We start from the raw sequence: 21,235 nt of genomic DNA on the forward strand, positions 1-21,235 counted from the left end.
GGCACGTCGTATCTGCTTTTAACGCAGTGTTGCCTGAGGGCCTGAAGATCACAGGCATCCAGTGTCAGTTTTCAGCCTTGTCTCTTGCATACAGAGATTCCTCCAGATTCTCTGAATCTTTTAATGATATTCTGGACCATAGATGATGTGAGCCCCAAATTCTTTGCAGTTTTACATTGAGGAACGTTATTCTTAAATTGTTGCATTGTTTGCCCACGTAGTCTTTCACAGAGCGGTGAAACCCTCCGCATCTTTACTTCTGAGAGACTCCGCCTCTCTGGGATGCTCTTTTTATACCCAATCATGTTACTCACCTGTTGCCAATTAACCTAATTAGGTTTTTTAGCATTACACAACTTTTTTGGTCTTTTGTTGCCCTGTCCCAACTTTTTTTGAAACGTGTTGCTGACATCAAATTCAAAATGAGCGTATATTTTTCGAAAAACAATAAAATTTCTCAGTTTCAACATTCGAATATGTTGTCTTTGTACTATTTTCAATGAAATATAGGGCTTCCATGACTTGCAACTCTTCACATTCTGTTTTTATTTATGTTTTACACAGCGTCCCACATTTATGGAATTGGAGCTGTAATAATAATGAAGAAGAAAGGTCAATGTGAGTGTGTTCTCTCTCGCTATACTTTATTTCTCCTGCTTTCAAATACAACCTTAGTTTCACCTTGTCCTACTTCATCAGATCCTCCACGTACAGCTCAGTAACTATTTCATTTCTGTTTCAGATAAGGATCTCCAAGCATGGAAAGAAGAAGAAACCCCTATGACGTGTGTGTGGCAATCAGATCTAAAGGAACATGAGGGGTTAGGGGTTGGCTGTGGATAAAAATAGAACCAGCGTGGCTTTGGTTCAAATCGATGCCAATCAGCAGTGTAATCTGTGGCCGTTGACCACATCTGTTGCCTGGCACCCGTGTTCTGTAAGGGTTTATACACTATTCATTAGCGCTCTCTATCCATCACTCTGGCTCCTGTTTCTCTGAGGAAAGTGGGTGAAACATTCAAGGGTAGCGACGTAGACATTCACCCCTCGCACATGAACTCTGGAAGAAATCAAGACAGTAGTTCTAATTTGGTGTGTGTGGAATTGATTAGTTTCACATAGCAGTCATGGATCTGGGAAAATCATCATGGCACTTGACCTCGAGGGAAGAGACAACTTCTACCTGATTGGTATTTTTCAGAGCAGTCTGGGTAAAGGGTTTGTCAAGAGGGATTTCACAGAGATCTAGCCAAGAAAGGAAAAAAAAATAAAGACCATTAAAATGGTCACTAGATGTTGGACTCCAAATACATTCTGTAACTCTTTCATGCATGACATCCATGAATACCTTAACTTCAAAAAATAAAAACTGAAAATATATATTTTACGTCTGAAATCACCTGTATACTGCGACAGTCCCAAACTACCTCAATTTGATCAATAATATTGCTATATTTTATTCTGTGAATCAACATAAAATATTTTAGACCTAAATGTTAATTTTTAATTCAGGTCCACTGAGGCGGCACGGTGGTGTAGTGGTTAGCGCTGTCGCCTCACAGCAAGAAGGTCTGGGTTCGAGCCCCATGGCCGGCGAGGGCCTTTCTGTGTGGAGTTTGCATGTTCTCCCCGTGTCCGCGTGGGTTTCCTCCGGGTGCTCCGGTTTCCCCCACAGTCCAAAGACATGCAGGTTAGGTTAACTGGTGACTCTAAATTGACCGTAGGTGTGAATGTGAGTGTGAATGGTTGTCTGTGTCTATGTGTCAGCCCTGTGATGACCTGGCGACTTGTCCAGGGTGTACCCCGCCTTTCACCCGTAGTCAGCTGGGATAGGCTCCAGCTTGCCTGCGACCCTGTAGAACAGGATAAAGTGGCTAGAGATAATGAGATGAGATGAGGTCCACTGATATTCTTAAGTATTTAAGGAACGTTTTCAAAAATGTATGCATCATCTTTGTCGAGTTAAACATGCATACTTATAAAACAACAACAAAAAAAATCTTTTGCTGATGTTCAAATTAAAATGTTTCACTATGCGTCAAAATAATTTTGATAATTTTTTCAGTATAAAATCAGATACCAATCTAACAATTCAGTCATTCTAATGAGTATGATGGCATATCAGTGGTATTAGGTCGCTGAGGTGGGGGTAATATTCTGAGGAGAAAACTCAGAATTTCTGAGATTGTCATACATTTAAAAGAAAACACTTAATTCTCTGAGATTATAAAGTCATGCATTTACAAGAGAAAAAAAAGTTAAATTCTGAGAATAAATGTCAATTTTACGATAATTTCATGCTTCCTGGCTTCCAGGCTGCAGTGCATTCTGAGAAATGTAGTTGAAAATCTCTTCGCACTTTATTCTTTTGTATTGTGCAGTCGAGGAGGTAAGACTGCATTTCCTTTAACTCTTGGCTCAGTCATGGCATCTGTGGTGTGATAACATTGATCCAGCCTTGGGCCCTGTCCACACGGCAACGGATTCAGGTGAATCCGATAAAATTTTTTATCGTTTCGGCCTGGCGTCCACACGGCACCGGCGTTTTGGGTGCCCCAAAACGATATTTTTTGAGAACGGTTTCCAGAGTGGAAAAATCTGGCAACAGCGCCGTTGCGAAGTCGTCTGGATGAGTAGAACGGATTTGTTTACGATGATGTCACAACCACATGACTAGAACAAGCAGCACTCACTCATTCACGCTGGGTAGAAGAAGGGGTTTATGCGCATGCGTCCTACTTCTTCTATTGTTCTGGTGTCTCCGATGGGACCGTCTTACAGCGCACTTAGAGGTGTGGCATGTGTATTGCATCGTTTTCAGCAAGCGTTGCGTTGCCATATGTACCTGATATTTTACTGATCCGTTGCCCATGTGGACGCGATATTTTTTTTACCTGCTAAAAAAAAAATCTCGTTGCCGTTGTCGTGTGGATGTAGCCTTATAAAGAGAAGCGATCTGATTCCTTAACAAAAGAAAAACAGTATTTTCCGAGTTTTTTTCTTATAAATTTGTGACTTTTTAATCTCATAATTTCCGAGGTTTTTTTCTTGCAAATTTAAGACTTTTTAAACTCGGAATTTGATTGTTTTTTTCTTATACATTTGTGCCTTTTTACTCTTTGAATTTCTGAGGTTTGTTTCTTGTAAATTTGTGAGTTTTTAAACTCAGAATTTGAGTGTTTTCCTTGTAAATTTGACATTTTAAACTTGGAATTTCTGACTTTTTTTCTTATAAATTTGTGACTTTTTAATCTCGGAATTTCTGACTTTTTTCATTGTAAATTTGTGCCCTTTTAAATCTCTGAATTTCTGAAGATTTTTCTCATAAATTTGTGACTTTAAACTCAGAATTTCTGACTCTTATAAATTTGTGAATTTTTAATCTCAGAATTTCTGACTTTTTCCCTAATAAATTTGTGATTTTCAGCTCAGAATTTTTTTCTTGGAATAGTACCCCCTCCCTCAACTCTGTATTTTTATTAGTGACTATAATGCACATTTTTATGATTTTTTTTTTGGAAACATGTTTTAGTTTTAGAAAGTATAATCTGTTTGTTTCCATTGTAGTTATGGTGATTTAAAGGTTTCTAAAGGAAATTGAGAGGAATATGATGATGCCAGGGCGGCACGGTGGTGTAGTGGTTAGCGCTGTCGCCTCACAGCAAGAAGGTCCTGGGTTCGAGCCCCGGGGCCGGCGAGGGCCTTTCTGTGCGGAGTTTGCATGTTCTCCCCGTGTCCGCGTGGGTTTCCTCCGGGTGCTCCGGTTTCCCCCACAGTCCAAAGACATGCAGGTTAGGTTAACTGGTGACTCTAAATTGACCGTAGGTGTGAATGTGAGTGTGAATGGTTGTCTGTGTCTATGTGTCAGCCCTGTGATGACCTGGCGACTTGTCCAGGGTGTACCCCGCCTTTCGCCCATAGTCAGCTGGGATAGGCTCCAGCTTGCCTGCGACCCTGTAGAAGGATAAAGCGGCTAGAGATAATGAGATGAGATGAGATGATGATGCCATGTAAGTTGACATAAAATTCTGAAACAAAGTTTTCAGTAAAATGGCGTTGCTAAATTTGAGATAATGTGGTGTACAAATACAATTAAGCATTTTCTGTTGAGTTTTGCAATTTTTATTGCTACAGTCTGAAATGTGTTAGAGATGCAATTTATCCAAAAATGTAAAAAAAAAAAAATATGAACATGTTTCTACCTGTAGTGCTTTGCCTTAAGCGCTCCATCATCAGAGAGAAAATTCTCACTGTAGGAGCCATGTAGAAATTATGAGCCTGATGAATGGAGCGTCTAGGGTGTCTTTTTTTTTTTTTTTTTGTAGCAACCACGGGCCACATTTGAGCAGGCACATAATTCTGGCCAATGCCTTATACAAATAAATCTTCTCTATCAGTTTTATGATGCTGCATATGAGTAATAGCGGAGTAGGGGCCATGATGGCAAAAGAAACGAAGATTTAATTATCTGTAATCAACCTCGGGCCACCTTGTTTCCGAGTTTCCATCTTCCTCTGCTTCCATTTCACTCGTTTACAGGCATAAACGACTCCAAAGAGACATATATATTTTTTCCAAGATCATGTTATTAACTTTATTTTGACTCTCACACACTTTCATGAGCAGGTAAAATTAATGTGCAGTGGCTGTAGCCTGGAATATCGTAAAATATCCTTCACTAATTGTATGCGCTGTTTGCAGTTCCAGTAGGACAGAAGGACAATGAATGCTGGACAACGAGGACGGCATTGACCTTGGAGGTTGATAAATAGTGCCATGGTTTGGAAATCAATGGTAATAATGCCAGACTGTCAGCTATTACAGTAGAGAGAAAATGATCACAGACTTGTAGTGGGTCGGAACATGGCACACTGTTTCCTGGGTAACTGCAATATAATGGCAGATAGATAGATAGATAGATAGATAGATAGATAGATAGATAGATAGATAGATAGATAGATAGATAGATAGATAGATAGATAGGAGTTTAATATAAACAAGTATAAAAATGATCATGTTAACCACAATGTAAATACCTGTTACTCAAAGTTGGTTTGCGAATTCTCAAATCTGATTGGTCAAAAAAGTTTTGAGTTACATGATGTACTTCTTCAAACACCTGGCAGATTGGTTTGAGCTGCCAGGAAAGATATAGCAACTCATATAATCACTCTTTACAACCGTGGTGAGCAGAAAAGCATCTTCTATAACAGCAGAATATCACACTGGGTTCCACTCCTGCCAGCCAAGAACAGGAATCTTACTGTCGAATTAAGAACAAGTTCCTATTAAAGTAGACGGTGAGTGTAGTCATAACATTATGCACATATTTATTTAATAATTCACTCAACGTACAAGAAAAAGACTTGAATACAGAGGAAAAAAGAAAAGAATATTCAACACCAGTTTCCACCCACCGATTGTGAGAGTCCTTGAGAGGCGCATGCATGTTCTGTAGATTCGGCTGCGAGTGAGATCTTTGCTGGAAGAGTGAACTAAAGTACTACTTTGGCTGCGACAGTTTTTGGGGAAAACCATGCTGGCTTACAGATGGTTCTTACAGTAAGTGGTACTGTAGTTAGACACAGCGAAACCTCTAAGTGCTGTTATGTGAAATATCAGCAGTCTTGGACCACCACTTGACCAATCAGATTAATGGACTGGAACTAACCGTTGTATAATTATTCCACAAAATCGAGTCGTACATGAGTCGGCTATAAGCCACGTATGACGAAATTGAGTGGAATAACTGTTTTATTCTATCTACATTCACTGTATTTTGAGAAAAACAGCATTTATTTATTTTTTTTTTGCAAATTCCATAAATAAAAACTTTATTACAAACGTCCAACAAAATCATTTCCGCTTAGGCGGATTTCTTAAAAACCTATCGATGGCGGCACAAATTGACTTTAGTGTTGTTTTTTTGTAGAAAGTGCCGTCTTTGCTGTCGTGCTGAGGTATAGAATAGCTTTTGACATTTATTCTTCCTTGGACATTTCAGTTCTGTAATTTTCAAACTAATTTGAGCTTTGGAACCAGTCTAAAAAAAAAAAAAATTCAAAATATTTTAATGCTTAAAGATGAAGAATGTAAACAAACTGGGGAAATGACAGGAGCAATTTGTGAAAAATGTGATAATTCTTGGGGGGAAAATACGTTCTTACAATCAAATACTTTTATTCCATATTTTGTTGCTTTTTTTGTATTTTTTGGGGTTTTGTTTTCGAGTAGAGTTTTTATTTCATCCCTGGTTGGTTCAGCAGCATGCGCTGCCATTTTGTTTTTCCCTACTCATGGTATATGAGCTGATAGCCTAGTAGTAGAGTAGCCAATCAGAGTGCGCGATTGCTCATATCCAGTGAATGTGGATAGAATAATAGTTGACAAAAGTATGAAGTTTGTTTATTAAATTTATTATTTACCCATTTATTAAATAACAGCATGGTACTCATAGCTGTTAACCCCAACTCCATAGAACCAACCTATCAATGCATAATTTTGACATAATAAATAGAACATCTGGGTGCTCCGGTTTCCCCCACAGTCCAAAGACATGCAGGTTAGGTTAACTGGTGACTCTAAATTGACCGTAGGTGTGAATGTGAGTGTGAATGGTTGTCTGTGTCTATGTGTCAGCCCTGTGATGACCTGGCGACTTGTCCAGGGTGTACCCCGCCTTTCGCCCGTAGTCAGCTGGGATAGGCTCCAGCTTGCCTGCGACCCTGTAGAACAGGATAAAGCGGCTAGAGATGATGAGATGAGATGAAATAGAACATCTCTTTCTGAACACTCAGCTATTTCCACATACTGGTAACATTTACTGTGAGATTTTCTGTGTGTACAACAACAAAAGGCTAAACATTCATCAAAAGATTGCATGGCATCACTCTAAAGAACCTTTATTGTTAAGAGTGCATTAATCTCATCTCATCTCATCTCATTATCTCTAGCCGCTTTATCCTGTTCTACAGGGTCGCAGGCAAGCTTTCATCCCAGCTGACTACGGGCGGGGTACACCCTGGACAAGTCGCCAGGTCATCACAGGGCTGACACATAGACACAGACAACCATTCACACTCACATTCACACCTACGGTCAATTTAGAGCCACCAGTTAACCTAACCTGCATGTCTTTGGACTGTGGGGGAAACCGGAGCACCCGGAGGAAACCCACGCGGACACAGGGAGAACATGCAAACTCCACACAGAAAGGCCCTCGTCGGCCACGGGGCTCGAACCCAGACTTTCTTGAGTGCATTAATAGCAACCAATAAAAAAATTTGAAAAAAAAAAAAAGCTCATTATACAACAGTTAAAGCGAGACGGCCTTTCGATTTCATAAAATCGGTGAAATTTGGTTCCCTCTGAAATTTGGTCATTGTGATATGTTTATTTCTGTAATATCATACAAAGTATCAGGCCATTCTGTGGCTGGGAAGTTATTTAATTTGAGGGGATTAAAGCAAATAATGTGCATGAAATCACTTGCTTCGTGCAGTCAAGCAGACAGACGAAGTCCGTGTGCGCATGCGCAGGTTTCCCTTTGAGCGTGCACTGACAGTTCCATCATTCTGTCGCTAAACGAACAGCTGATCACACCGAGGTGCTCGCTGACCTCCAATATTTATTAGTTTGGTCCTGCGTTTCCTTTCCTTCGTATATAACATAACGTCTTTTCTTCTCACTTTCTTTCCGTTACTGTAGTCGGTCTTTCACATTTCATTCACACACTCACATCCTCCATTTTTCTCTCCCATTTCAAATTTGTATCCCACAATGCCTTGTGTGAACGGGGAAAGCCCACTACACCATGCATGACGTAGTATCTTGTATTGGGTCATGGTGAAGCAGGAAAAAATCATGATGGAGAATTTAGGGCCACGTGGCCTTAAATTCATTAATTGCTCTATTTAAAAAAAAACGAATAAAATTGGAAGTCTGTGATTCAAATTCAGTAGCTTTCGGTCCATTAAACAAAAATAATTGGATGTCGGGAAATTTCTTATGACCTACGTTTGAAAAATCCGAAAGGCAGTCTACCTTTAATAAGTAAGAAGTTAGTAATGGAGTAAGATGAGAAGGTGTTGAAATGCAGGATGGTACTGTTAGGTTTTGATCTGTCTGTCCAGAAAGAGGTTGAATTGACAATTCTGATGTTTCTCAGTTTATTGTAGGACAAACATGAATACATACTGTATTCACATTTAAGAGTGTGTTGTAGCGATGTGATTGGATGATGATGATGTAATCGATGAAGCCAAGTTATCAATGTATAATGTACATGTGTGTTGAAGCATTACATCACTGGTTTAGACGACACTACTGCATGAAAGAAGAGAGAGATTATGTCCCATTACGTCATCCGTCAGGATCATAGTCTTATAAAAGAAGAAAGGCATCATGGTCAACATCACCTTCATTAAGCAGAGAGCAGAATGTGCGAGTGAAGATAAATCTCAAGGATTTAACAAAACAAGCAGCAATCAGACCAGCCTGGACCGGTTTCAAGTATGCCAGACATATATTTTTTTCTTTGCTTGGAGCTTTGTCTATTGCTCTTAGAATCCGTTTTACTCTGACTGTGTGGATTTTGAACCCACAGTCGCATCACATATCTGGCAAACTGCAAGAGACAGATGATCCTGTAGCTCTTTCGGGTGGTATTCAGTAACTCTTGTCAAAAACAAAAACAAACATTGCCACCTTTTCATTTTACTTTTTCAGATATCGCTCGGTTTGAGCTGCTGCCACAGCGATTGATTATTGACCCAAACACGAAGGCGAATCGATTCTGCAAAATGTCAGGTGGCTACTGTACAATTCAGCTGCTGAAATATTTTGCAAAAATGGTCAATAAATAACAGCCTTCCCGCTTTGAAAGACAAGCCGAAGGACATTTTTTTGTTTTCTTTTATTCACACTGAGCACTGCTCTATGTTAATGCTGGCTCAGTGGGGTTTTGCACACACACACACACACACACACACACACACACACACACACACACAGGATTGTGTTAGCTAACTGTTGAAAAGCTAATGCTAGAAACACAAAGAGATTCTATTGTGTGCAGTTGCGTTGTGACCCAGCTGTATGTCTCTCCTTTATTATTATTTTCTTTTCTTTTTTTTTTTATTTCTGTCTTATTCAGTTCTTTTGTCTGTGAAGGTAAAATGTCCTTCACTACAACCATACTCCAGGCAAACATTTTCACTAAAACATTAATAAAAGCCTTCAAAAAAAAAAAAAATCAGCCTGACTCATCCCACTATTACTGACTCCACTTTACCTTCAGAGTCATAAAAAAAGCAAAGTACATACTCCCAATACTTTCGAAAAATAAAATAGTTTTATTTTCATTTGTGAATCTAATGACTGAAACCTAATTTTCCATGTCTTATCCAAAAAAAGGCAACACAGATGAGTGACAAGTCTGCACCGTGCCTTGTATGCTGCTTTTGAAGTTTGAAATAAATAATTTTTTTAAATATGAATTTTTTTTTTTTAAATAATCACCTGTGTATTTATACTCACAGTTATCCACTTCAGGCTCAATGAATCTCATCTCATCTCATTATCTCTAGCCGCTTTATCCTTCTACAGGGTCGCAGGCAAGCTGGAGCCTATCCCAGCTGACTACGGGTGAAAGGCGGGGTACACCCTGGACAAGTCGCCAGGTCATCACAGGGCTGACACATAGACACAGACAACCATTCACACTCACATTCACACCTACGGTCAATTTAGAGTCACCAGTTAACCTAACCTGCATGTCTTTGGACTGTGGGGGAAACCGGAGCACCCGGAGGAAACCCACGCGGACACGGGGAGAGCATGCAAACTCTGCACAGAAAGGCCCTCGCTGGCCCCGGGGCTCGAACCCAGGACCTTCTTGCTGTGAGGCGACAGCGCTAACCACTACACCACCGTGCCGCCCCGGCTCAATGAATATCGGTGAATAATTTTTAAATAACATGTAATTTGAAATATACTGTACATCAGGAAACAAACTTTTCAGGCACATACTGGATGATGTGATTGCGAAGTGGGCGGAACTTATTCAAAGTTGCTAAGCCAGGAAGCTTTTATTTGTCACATGTACACTCAAGCACACAGTGAAATTACTTCTCTGCATTTAACCCATCTGAAGCAGTGAACACACACACACACCCAGAGCAGTGGGCAGATACACAATAATGTCTGGGAGCAGTTGGGGGTTCGGTGCTTTGCTCAAGAGCATTTCAGTTTAAGGCCGCCCATGTTAACCTAACCTGCATGTCTTTGGACTGTGGGAGAAACCGGAGCACCCGGAGGAAACCCACACACACATGGGGAGAACATGCAAACTCCGCACAGAAAGGCCCTCGCCGGCTACTGGGCTCGAACCCAGAACCTTGCTGTGAGGCGACAGTGCTAACCGCTACACCAACGTGCCGCAGTGTCTCATCTCATCTCATTCTCATTATCTGTAGCCGCTTTATCCTGTTCTACAGGGTCGCAGGCAAGCTGGAGTCTATCCCAGCTGACTACGGGCGAAAGGTGGGGTACACCCTGGACAAGTCGCCAGGTCATCACAGGGCTGACACATAGACACAGACAACCATTCACACTCACATTCACACCTACGGTCAATTTACACTAAATCCACACGACAACAGCAACGAGATGTTATTTAAAAAAATATCGCGTCCACATGGGCAACGATCAGTAAAATATCAGGTCCATATGACAATGCAACGCTTGCTGAAAACGATGCAATACACATGCCACACCTCTAGGGGCGCTGTAAGATGGTCCCTTCGGAGACACCAGAACAATAGAAGAAGTAAGGACGCATGCGCATAAACTATTATGCGCGAGACTTCATATTAGCCACAAAGTCAGAAAAATCTGTTCGTAAAATTACATTATAATGACCAAATACAATGAAAAGTATTTTTCCAGTCTCACCTGTGAAAGGTAATCCCATGTGATCTCGTTTGGACGGTAAACCTGTTGGTACAGTTAAACGCAGCACATGAATGAGGCATCTTTATTCTCTGCTTTGACCCATCCAATATGGCGGCGAGGATGACGTATGATTCTATGCGGAAGGCGGCGTCTTTAATGGTCCGGATTACACGTTGATGGATTAATTTGTTCTTCTATGCCCTTTTTGAGGAATGTATTGTAGGACTTAAACCAACATCTGAAGAGGTGAGATCGCTCCTTTTTTCCCCTATTTTTGCTGGCGGGATTGACTCTGCCCTAAGAGCTATTCTCTCTCTCTCTCTCTCTCTCTCTCACTTTGCACCATTACACAATAAATATTCACAGTGAAAATATTTTGTAAGCACGTTTCATGAACCAAGTTATAGGATTTGTTGACAACTCGCATCGAGTTCGTTACACTTCTACCTGGTGTGAAGCACTCACAGTCATGTGGTTGTGACGTCATCGTAAACAAATCCGTTCTACTCATCCAGACGACTTCGCAATGGCAACGTTGCCAGATCTTTCCACTCTGGAACCCGTTCTCAAAAGATTGCGTTTTGGGGCACCCAAAACGCCGGTGCCGTGTGGACGCCAGGCCGAAACGATAAACAATTGTATCAGATTCACCTGAATCCGTTGCCGTGTGGACAGGGCCTTAGAGTCACCAGTTAGCCTAACCTGCATGTCTTTGGACTGTGGGGGAAACCGGAGCACCCGGAGGAAACCCATGCAGACACGGGGAGAACATGCAAACTCCGCACAGAAAGGCCCTCGTCGGCCACAGGGCTCGAACCCGGACCTTCTTGCTGTGAGGCGACAGCGCTAACTACTACACCACTGTGCCGCCCCAGTTTGGACCTTATAGATGAAATTTATCCAAAAAGGTCAAAAATAGTCATTTCTCGCTGTAGTGTTTTGCCCTTAGACATATAGTACTGTAACAGTCCCTGTGTCTGAAATTACTCACTATTCACTGTATAGTGGACTATATAGTGAGTTCACCACTTTGTAGTGTTGTCCGAATGCACAGTGAGAATTATTACACCCTATATAGTGGACTCACAGTATCCCACAATGCATCGTGAAAAGTAGTGTACAACTGATGGTCACTAACCAAGCGATATATGCCATCATGCATTGCGGTCGCATTGAAAGAAAAGCTGTTCCTTAAGGAGGGTTAAGTGTTTCAGATTGAGTCTAGCAGTACTTTGTTTTTCCTTTAGACAACGGGCACAGGACAGATTTATAAGTTGTGGTGCGAAACTGACAATAATATTGTAGCGTGTTGGGGTGAACGGACGGAGGAAGAAACACACTATAAACAGACATTCAAATACAATTTAAATTAGTAAGAGAATAGAAAATAAGCTGAAATAGAAAAAGGAATAAAAGTTACAGTGCAGAGCGAGGAATTCATCAAAAGCCTCAAATTTGATTTAATAAAAGGCAGCGGCGAAGAAGAAAGTATTCAGCCTTGATTTAAAAGAACTGAAAGATGCAGCAGACACAAAGTGCTTTGTATTTATTAATGTTGGAAATACGCTCAGTATAATATTTATTTTTATTATTTTGAAAACCCACCAGCCGACTGATCGGGCACGTTTTAATTGTACGACAGTAATGACGTAAATAACAACGCGGCGGAGTAGTGTCTGAAAGCGTTTTTTCATTTTACCATGATCTATCTCATCTCATCTCATTATCTCTAGCCGCTTTATCCTTCTACAGGGTCGCAGGCAAGCTGGAGCCTATCCCAGCTGACTACGGGCGAAAGGCGGGGCACACCCTGGACAAGTCGCCAGGTCATCACAGGGCTGACACATAGACACAGACAACCATTCACACTCACATTCACACCTACGGTCAATTTAGAGTCACCAGTTAACCTAACCTGCATGTCTTTGGACTTTGGGGGAAACCGGAGCACCCGGAGGAAACCCACGCGGACACGGGGAGAACATGCAAACTCCACACAGAAAGGCCCTCACCGGCCACGGGGCTCGAACCCAGGACCTTCTTGCTGTGAGGCGACAGCGCTAACCACTACACCACCGTGCCGCCCTACCATGATCTATATAGTCCTCTATATAGAATTCCCTAGATAGTGAGTAGGGAGGAGTGAATGAGTGAGTGATTTCGGACACAGCCATGGTCTTGAGTTTTCGCTCGCAAACGTATCATTTTCTTCCTTCAGTAAAGCTCAGTGTTTTGTGCTCCTCTTGAGATTAGTTCATTAAGATGAAGCTGAATCAAAAGCTTGACTTCTGTTCCCATTTCAGTTCACTTCAAATTCACAGACTAACCTCATTTTCTCTACACTTTAAACATTTCCCTTTGCCTCTAGAGGAATTTTGTGCTGCCACCAGACGGCTAAATTTCTTGCCGTAAAACCTAATATCCCTGTACCTCTCCACAAACCTCAGGTTTCCCACTTGGGAATTATCATGATCAAATCAGCCAAGTTCATAATGTGTCCAGTGCTGTAATTCAGGCCTTCAGAAACAGAATTTATTCCTTTCGTAGAGAATCGCAAAGCAACTCACATTTTGTTTTTTGCCTGTTGGTTTTGTAATTTTGCTTAATCAGATTTTGAAAGAAAAAAAAAAGGCCTGGAAGATGTAGAGCTGAATATATAAAAGTTTGTGTTCTCGAACAAATGCTAAAACCATAACATTTCATATGAGTTTTGTTTATAACAAAACTCAGTACCAATCAAAAGTTTGTACACCCCTACTGTACTCATTCTTAGGTCTGCGAAGGTTCTCAGTCATCCAGGTCATCGTAAACCACAGGTGCTAAAGACTTGCTTGAAATTCTTGAAGATGTTTCACGTCTCATCCGAAAGGCTTCTTCAGTTCTGTCTGACTATTAGGCTACATCCACACGACAACGGCAACGAGATTTTTTTTTTAAATATCGCGTCCACATGGGCAACGGATCAGTAAAATATCAGGTTCATATGGCAACGCAACGCTTGCTGAAAACGATGCAATACACATGCCACACCACTACGTGCGCTGTAAGACGGTCCCATCGGAGACACCAGAACAATAGAAGTAGACGCATGCGCATAACTGCGCATGCACACAGTGACTATCCCTGTCACTGTCACACGCACACACTTTCTCACTCCCTATCCTATGGATATAGTCCCTTTAAATCACGTGCTCGTTTTTTGAATGGAGACGCAGAAAGAGGAATGAACGGGGGTAGACGGAAGCCGGTACGCCAACATTCTGATATCCTCCAGAATTCTTTAATGGTCCGGAATAAATTGAATGCTACACGTTGATGGATTACTTTGTTCTTCTACGCCCTTTTTGAGGAATGTGTTGTCGGACTTAAACCAACATCTGAAGAGGTGAGATCGCTCCTTTTTTTCCCCTATTTTTGCTGGCGGGATTGACTCTGCCCTAAGGGCTATTCTCTCTCTCTCTCACTTTGCACCATTACACAATAAATATTCACAGTGAAAATATTTTGTAAGCACATTTCATGAACCAAGTTATAGGATTTGTTGACAACTCGCATCGAGTTCGTTACACTTCTACCCGGCTTGAAGCACATGTGGTTGTGACATCATCGTAAACAAATCCGTTCTACTCATCCAGACGACTTCGCAACGACTCCGTTGCCAGATTTTTCCACTCTGGAACCCGTTCTCAAAAGATTTCGTTTTGGGGCACCCAAAACGCCAGTGCCGTGTGGACGCCAGGCCAAAATGATAAACAATTTTATCAGATTCACCTGAATCCGTTGCCGTGTGGACAGGGCCTAGTGAGGAGCTCCAGGTATTTATCCTTTAGTGGACCAATAGCAACCCTAAGGAGAGTTGTTGAGGTCACATGGGTCGTTGACCCTCTCAGTCATCCTGTACGTGTTAGGGTCACTGGAGGCCAGGTATGAATGGTGTTAGCAACCTAGAGGGTCGTTAGGGTGATCTGTGGGTCGTTGGCTCTTTCTCTCTGCCATCATGTGAGTCATTGAAGTCAGCTGAGTCTTGGTGTGGATGTGTATTCAGTTTTCTGGGAAGTGTGCCAAGGACTGCATTGTAGGTGGCTGATAAGTGGTGTCTCGGACCACCTCTTAACTGAATTACTTTCATTAATCTCTGCATCAAAAGCCTCAGCTTGCGTACTAGATCCCTTACCTACACATCTATTCAAACAGATAATACCTGAAGTAATTGAACCGCTTCTAAAAATAATAAATTCTTCTCTTACGATTGGCTATGTACCCAAATCCTTTAAACTAGCAGTTATCAAACCCCTGATTAAAAAACCTGACCTTGATCCCTGTCAGCTGTCCAATTATCGGCCAATATCAAACCTCCCCTTTATCTCCAAGATCCTTGAAAAAGCTGTGGCACAACAGTTATGCTCATATTTACATAGGAATAACATCCATGAAATGTATCAGTCAGGATTTAGACCTCATCATAGCACAGAGACAGCTCTGGTTAAAGTAGTAAATGACCTACTGTTGGCGTCTGATCAGGGCTGTGTCTCGCTACGTGTGTTGCTTGACCTTAGTGCAGCATTTGATACCATTGATCATTCCATTCTTCTGGATAGACTAGAAAATGTTGTGGGAGTTAAGGGAATGGCCCTCTCCTGGCTCAGGTCTTATCTAACTGATCGTTATCAGTATGTTGATATAAATAGTGATATTTCTAGACGTACTGAGGTAAAGTTTGGTGTTCCACAAGGTTCTGTCTTGGGTCCACTGCTTTTTTCTCTATATGTGTTACCTCTGGGTGATATTATTCATAAACATTGTATTAGTTTCCACTGTTATGCTGATGACACACAGTTGTATGTCTCTGCAAAACCTGATGAGAGACACCAGCTTAATATAATTGAGGAATGTGTTAAGGACATTAGACACTGGATGCTTATTAATTTCCTTCTGCTTAACTCTGACAAGACTGAAGTACTTGTACTAGGACCACATACAGCTAGAAGTAAGTTTTCTGATTACACAGTGACTCTGGATGGCCTTTGTTTCTTCATGTGCAGCAGTAAAAGACCTCGGAGTGATTATTGACCCCAGTCTTTCATTCGAAACTCACATTGATAACATTACCCAGATAGCTTTCTTTCATCTCAGAAATATTGCTAAGATAAGAAATTTAATGTCATTGCATGATGCGGAAAAACTAGTCCATGCTTTCGTTACATCCAGGTTGGATTATTGTAATGCCTTACTGTCTGGATGTTCCAATAAGTGCATAAACAAGCTCCAGTTAGTTCAAAATGCAGCAGCAAGAGTCCTTACTAGAACTAGAAAATATGACCACATCACACCTGTCTTATCTACACTGCATTGGCTCCCAATCAAATTTCGTATTGATTATAAAATACTACTATTGACCTTTAAAGCACTAAATGGTCTCGCACCACAGTACCTGAGTGAACTTCTGCTCCTCTATGACCCGCCACGCCTACTTGGATCAAAAGGTGCAGGCTATCTGCTGGTACCTTGTATAGTGAAGGCTACATCAGGGGGCGGAGCCTTTTCTTACAAAGCCCCACAGTTATGGAACAGCCTTCCAGGTAATGTTTGGGAATCAGACACAGTCTCAGCATTTAAGTCTAGGCTGAAAACATATTTGTTTAGTCAAGCCTTTTGTTAATGGTGTTTATGAGGTAAAGGTGTAGATCTAGAGGGTCCTCAGACATAGAGTGTTTTGGTAAACTGGGATGTATGGATGCTGTCAGTCCCCACTCGCTTGCTCACTCGAGTTTGTTGACAGTGTAGTGGCTGGCTGCTTTATGTCCCGGGGCTCCCTCATGCCTGTGTTACCTTCTGGCTCTCCCCTTTTAGTTATGCTGTCATAGTTAGTTGCCGAAGTCCCTGCTTGTACTCAGTGCAATATGTATACTGTTCCTACTTATTCAGGTGACATTGGGCATACCTAACCACCTGCGTTTTCTTCCCGCCCCCCCAAAAATCTGTCCCTCTGAGTTACATGGAGTCAACAGAAAATCTTTTGGTGGAGACCTCGACTGGCTATCGTAGCCTGCAGGGAATTGGCTGTCAGACATTCTGTTGCATGTCCCAGACCCGGTGAAATGTAACTGAATTGTCTTGGCCAGCCCTAAGGGTCCCATCTGCATCTCATCATTGTTGAGGAGTGTGCGCCCATCACCCAATCAAGCATCCAGCCAGAGCAGGTCATGATATTTTTTAACCATATATTAACATGCCATTGTTGTGTGTTATGCCTGATGTCAAGAGACTGGTCTCTGCGAGCCTACCACACAGATTTAATACTTGTGTCATTTTTAGGGCATACCTAACAACCTGTGTTTTCTTTCTCTCTCTTTCTCTCCCCCCCATCTGTCCCTCTGGGTTGCATGTTGGTCCTGGGATTGAGATGCTGGCCTCTTCTGCCCCTCGGACTTGCTTGGTCCATCCTGGTGCCCTTTGTCTGGTCGGAGTGTTATCGCATCGCTCCTGTGGAGGACGGCCCCATGAGGAGAGTTGAGGGATATACAGTGGTGCTTGAAAGTTTGTGAACCCTTTAGAGTTTTCTCTATTTCTGCATAAATATGACCTAAAACATCATCAGATTTTCACACAAGTCCTAAAAGTAGATAAAGAGAATCCAGTCAAACAAATAAGACAAACATATTATACCTGGTCATTTATTTATTGAGGAAAATGATCCAATATTACATTTCTGCGAGTGGTAAAAGTATGGGAACCTTTGCTTTGAGTATCTGGTGTGACCCCCTTGTGCAGCAATAACTGCAACTAAATGTTTCCAGGAACTGTTGATCAGTCCTGCACACCGGCTAGGAGGAATTTTAGCCCGTTCCTCCGTACAGAACAGCTTCAACTCTGGGATGTTGGTGGGTTTCCTCACATGAACTGCTCGCTTCAGGTCCTTCCACAACATTTTGATTGGATTAAGGTCAGGACTTTGACTTGGCCATTCCAAAACATGAACTTTATTCTTCCTTAATCATTCTTTGGTAGAACAACTTATGTGCTTAGGGTCATTGTCTTGCTGCATGAGCCACCTTCTCTTGAGATTCAGTTCATGGACAGATGTCCTGACATTTTCCTTTAGAATTCGCTGGTATAATTCAGAATTCATTGTTCCATCAATGATGGCAAGCTGTCCTGGCCCAGATGCAGTAAAACAAGCCCAAACTATGATACTACCACCACCATGTTTCACAGATGGGATAAGGTTCTTATGCTGGAATGCAGTGTTTTCCTTTCTCCAAACATAACGCTTCTCATTTAAACCAAAAAGTTCTATTTTGGTCTCGTCCATCCACAAAACATTTTTCCAGTAGCCTTCTGGCTTGTCCACATGATCTTTAGCAAACTGCAGATGAGCAGCAATGTTCTTTTTGGAGAGCAGTGGCTTTCTCCTTGCAACCCTGCCATGCACACCATTGTTGTTCAGTGTTCTCCTGATGGTGGACTCATGAATATTAACATTAGCCAATGTGAGAGAGGCCTTCAGTTGCTTAGAAGTTACCCTGGGGTCCTTTGTGACCTCACCGACTATTACACGCCTTGCTCTTGGAGTGATCTTTGTTGGTCGACCACTCCTGGGGAGGGTAACAGTGGACTTGAATTTCCTCCATTTGTACACAATCTGTCTGACTGTGGATTGGTGGAGTCCAAACTCTTTAGAGATGGTTTTGTAACCTTTTCCAGCCTGGTGAGCATCAACAATGCTTTTTCTGAGGTCTTCAGAAATCTCCTTTGTTCATGCCATGATACATTTCCACAAACATGCGTTGTGAAGATCAGACTTTGATAGATCCCTGTTCTTTCAATAAAACAGGGTGCCCACTCACACCTGATTGTCATCCCATTGATTGAAAACACCTGACTAATTTCACCTTCAAATTAACTGCTAATCCTAGAGGTTCACATACTTTTGCCACTGACAGATATGTAATATTGGATCATTTTCCTCAATAAATAAATGACCAAGTATAATATTTTTGTCTCATTTGTTTAACTGGGTTCTCTTTATCTACTTTTAGGACTTGTGTGAAATTCTGATGATGTTTTAGGTCATATTTATGCAGAAATATAGAAAATTCTACAGGGTTCACAAACTTCTAAGCACCACTGTACCTGGAGGACACTCTGGACCCTTGCAATAATGCTTTTATGGCTGAGGACTACAGTTGACTTGCTAACTTTAGGACTGCAGTTGTCATGAACAGTTTTGCACTCAAGTTTCCATCAATGAAGAGTTATAACATCAATGAAACTGTCTTCATGTTAAAACTGTTAATGTTATAGTCATGCTGTCTGTTGTTGCCCAAATGAGGATGGGTTCCCTTTTGAGTCTGGTTTCTCTCGAGGTTTCTTCCTCATGTTGTCTGAGGGAGTTTTTCCTTGCCACCATCGCCACAGGCTTGCTCACTGGGGATAGATTAGGGATAAAATTAGCTCATGTTTTAAGTCGTTCAAATTCTGTAAAGCTGCTTTGCGACAATGTTTATTGTTAAAAGCGCTATAAAAATAAACTTGACTTGACTCCTACTCTATTCATCTCAATAACAAAGGACACTCGTTTCAAGACTGCAACGTACACATTTTAGCCAGAGAAGACTGGTGGTTTGAAAGAGGAGTAAAAGAAGCCATCTTCATCAACCTGGAACGACCATCACTGAATAGAGGAGGTGACAACTAAGTAAATAGAAACAACAACCATTATTACTTTCAGACATGAATTCATAAAAATCATGAAAAAGCATTTAATTACCATTGAAGGCATGTCCAAACTTTTGACTGGTCCTGTATTTTATAGTAACAAAAATGATAATTTTTTTAACGTGAACATTTGTTGAAAAAAGTTACAGTACTGGAGTTCTACTAAATTAACACTAAATAGGCTACAAAACCTGCTGATATCGACTTTGTTGCTGTAAAACTTAAAGGTAGACTGCCTTTCAGATTTTTCCAAGTGTAGGTCATAAAAATAAAAGAATTTTCCTCGACACCCAATTATTTTTGTTGAGTGGACTGAAAGCTACTGAATTCGAATCGCAGGCTTCCAATTTTATTAGTTTTTTTAAAATGGAACAATTAATGTATTTACAGCCACGTGGCCCTAAATTCTCCACTATTTTTTCCTGCTTCACCATGACCCAATACAAGATACTATGTCATGCATCATCACGTGGTGGGCTTTCCCTGTTCGTGCAAGGCATTGTGGTATACAAATTTGAAACTGGAGAGAAAAATGGAGCGTGAAAGACTGACTACAGTAACGGAAAGAAAGCGAGAAGAAAAGATGTTATGTTATATACGAAGGAAAGGAAACGCAGAACCAAACTAATAAATATCGGTGCTCAGCGAGCGGTGTGATCAGCTGTTCGTTTAGCGACAGAATGATGGAACTGTCAGTGCACGCTCAAAGGTAAACCTGTAGATGGCAGTAATGCAACACTGTGGATTATTTGCTTTAATCCCCTCAAATTAAATAACTTCCCAGCCACAGAATGGCCTGATATTTTAGAGATATTACAGAAATAAACGTTTATCACAATGACCACATTTCAGACAGAACTAAATTTCACCAATTTTATGAAATCGAAAGGCCGTCTAGCTTTAAGTTTTGCCAGGCTTTCAGCTGGAAAACATCATTAAATGAAGGCGTTTTTTAGACAAACTGTGAATGAAATACAAATTTCATTTTTACTCTTCTGAAAAAGTAATGCTGTAAATAATAAGCTTTGATATATTCCATAAAAAGAAAAAAAAAAGTGGAAGTGTTGCGGAAACAGCTAGGCATCAGGTGTTTCTAAACCAAACCCTGAATAAATAGATCATAATTATAAATCAAGAGGAAAAAGATCTCGAAGTGTGTCCTCCTTGAGTTTGTCCGGACATCAACATTAATTTCCCATTAATATTTAGGCCCCCCCCGTCCAATCAACAAGGTCATGTCAGGAAGGCAGAATGGTGTCTAAACATTTAGATTGCCACGAAGCCCATCCAAAATGCTGATTGAAAGTTTCCTCCCATCTCTGCTTTTCTATTAAAAAAAAAAATTCTACAAACACTGGCAATTTCAGCCTGATTGGCTTGATCATACGCTGCTGCAATGCTATTTGGAAGCCCTTGAAATCAATTATTTATTCACTCGTTATGTGTGACAGCACATTGTGCCTAATGATGACTCTGTCTCTCTTGTTATGGAGGCGTTTCAATAGCAGCCTGACAACAAAGACGTCTGCTCGACCGAAAGCTTTAGTTACTCCGAATAGCTTCA

At 41.2% G+C, this 21,235-nt stretch overlaps 1 long non-coding RNA gene across 1 annotated transcript; it reads left to right on the forward strand.

Annotated features, from left to right (window-relative positions):
• Positions 1 to 562: 562 nt before the first annotated feature.
• Positions 563 to 1,380, forward strand: LOC132874144 (uncharacterized). Its single transcript, XR_009651636.1, has 2 exons — positions 563 to 618; positions 743 to 1,380. It is a non-coding gene; the product is annotated as an uncharacterized LOC132874144 (long non-coding RNA).
• The last annotated feature ends 19,855 nt before the right edge of the window (positions 1,381 to 21,235 follow it).

This window comes from Neoarius graeffei, chromosome 26 (assembly GCF_027579695.1).
Source record: "Neoarius graeffei isolate fNeoGra1 chromosome 26, fNeoGra1.pri, whole genome shotgun sequence".
Taxonomy (NCBI): Eukaryota; Metazoa; Chordata; class Actinopteri; order Siluriformes; family Ariidae; genus Neoarius; species Neoarius graeffei.